The sequence below is a fragment of the Sardina pilchardus genome, chromosome 8, assembly GCF_963854185.1.
Source record: "Sardina pilchardus chromosome 8, fSarPil1.1, whole genome shotgun sequence".
Lineage (NCBI taxonomy): Eukaryota > Metazoa > Chordata > Actinopteri > Clupeiformes > Clupeidae > Sardina > Sardina pilchardus.
In genome coordinates, this window is record NC_085001.1 from 8,337,178 (window position 1) to 8,339,769 (window position 2,592).

A 2,592-nucleotide genomic window follows, 5' to 3' on the forward strand; every position below is an offset into this window, starting at 1 on the left:
CTATCTGATGAGCCCGGGGCTCTGTGGTGTTGAAGTTGCAATGAAAATGACTCTACCTCTCTGGCTGCCATCATCACAGTTTAGCAAACAAATCAGCCCTGCATTCAGAGCCCTTTCAGTCCACAGCACCCCATATTGACTTAGGAGCTTAGGAATGAATATGGAAATCCTGTATGCAGTTTCAATAATAATAAAAAAAAAAAAGTAAATGACGATGAATTCATTAATGCTATCTGTTCACTTGTGATAACATGGCAAAACAATCTCAAATACTGATGCTGAAGGTCTCTCACGGCAAATGAGGACTTATACAGCTCGTATCTAAGGCATGACGTGAAAGTCGTCAGTTGATGCATACAGTATGTGCACCTGACGCCTGCCTGCCTGCCTCCCTTCAGGTTCCACAGCCATCCGCGAGCCGATTTCTCCGGCTCCAGGTGATTATTTATATTAATAATCTGCAGACGCCACGAGAAGAGAAACAATAATATGCAAATTTCCATCTGCATTATTTTCCATTACTTAGACAGATTGAGACACCAGAGCAAAAAAGGAAAGTTTTTTTACTGGCAAGGGTGCTGCATAAGGAAGTAGGGATGTGGTCGTGCATGCATACTCACACAGACAATGTGTGGATAGAACCCCCAGTGTGGACAGAAGTGCATTTACTGCCTCAGACGGTGAGCCCGGTTGATGGATATTGTTGTTGTCATCTCTGGCATGAGAGAGATCTGTGGAGCTGGTGCAACACGGAAAATGAATTAGTGGTAAATAGACAAACGAGGTTCCACGCCACATCGGTGCCAAGGCAATAGGCGACCATGCAGTAGTGAAGTATATTTCCATTGCATTGGAAAGAAGTGCACACACACACACACACACACACACACACACACACACACACACACACACACACACACACACACACACACACACACACACACACACACACACACACACACATAAAAACGCATACACACATATAAAAACGCATACACCTCACTCACACTGTGTATACTTCACAATTTCAATTCGATCACCACCAGCCCCTTTCTCCAAGAAAGCCCAGTTCCAAGCCATAGCTTGAAACACAATCCAAACCCTGGTTGAAAAATGAGAGGAAACCCTCCACAGACACACGACACAATGCATATTTCAAGCCTCACAGCCCGTGAGTATGAAGCCAGCCTGGGCTGAAGAGTAATGCAGCTGGATCCGATTTCTTCTTTCTCCTCCAGGTTCCTCTGTTTACCAGTCCTGTCTATATTATGCTGATCGGAATTCTGAATGAGGGCACACTTTATCCGGAGGATATAGGATTCCGGTTGGCCGTGAATCAGCATATATTAAGCCACTTGGAAAAAAAATCACACATACTTTAGGAACAATGAGACAATGGACAGAAGTTTGCTGTGTCACAATGTGCTCTACGTCAGTGTTTCTTTGTCAATTCCAAGTGTGTGTGTGTGGGGGTGTGCGTGTGTGTGTGTGTGTGTGTGTGTGTGTGTGTGTGTGTGGTGTGTAAACACATCATGTGTATACAGTAAGGAAAGAGATTCATTTGATACAGTACCTTCACTGGCACTTGAAAATCATGAATACTTTAGGGACAATGAGACAATGAGAACAGATGTTTTGCTGTGAGTGCTGTGCTGTTCGTCAGTGCTTCTTTGTACTTTGTTCAAAGTGTGTGCATGCGTGTGTGTGTTATTCCACTGTGTGTGGGAGAGAAAGACTATGATTGTGTATTTATTTGCTATTTGTATGGATGAGCACACCTGCATTACAGAGGGCTCAGGCATAACCAATAGAGCTGCCAGATGTGTACAACTGCCCTCTTGCCCCAGGAAGCCCCCACACCTACTCAAATATTACTCTCTCCTCCAGCCAGTGAGTGGGCAGAGGGACCCTGGCAGTGCATCAATTATACTCCGGGTTTTTATGGCATTGTTGAACGTGAGCTGAGAGTCACGTAACTCAAGCCTGTGCACCATAAATATTGTATATGGAATCTATACCCTTATTGAATCCAATTCCCTTGGCCTATGGGAGGTCGGCCATATTGGACAGACCTATAAAATATATAAATGGGTCCAGCCACAGTCTCAGGGAAATGCACTGTTTAATGTCTGCCATTAATTTGCCTTTATACAGGTACTTTTAAACTGAAACAATTGTGTATGCACACACCACCTCATGAATGGCTAAACGAGTGTTTAAAATATTATTTAAATATTATGCCGTTTCACTTGACTGCTACAGATAAAGCAAATGTCCTCGTTTCGCCAGATTAGTGTTGCCTGTCTTATTCATCTCTCTCTCTCTCTCTCTATCTTTTTCTCTGTCTCTCTTGTTCATCTCCCTCTATCCATCTCTCTCTCTCGCCACTTTCTTCATGCAAGATGACCAGCAGCAGCATCTCTGCCCTTGGTGTCAGCTTTCAGGCTGATGGAGCTGTAATCACACCCCTTAGCGGGTTTGGCAGAGCAGTAAATGAACGGGGCATAGAGTGCAGCTCTTTGGAGCAGAGGAGACTCCCTCACCCAAGCAGCTGGGAAGCCTGTGCACTTCGCTGTTTCTCTTTCCCCAATG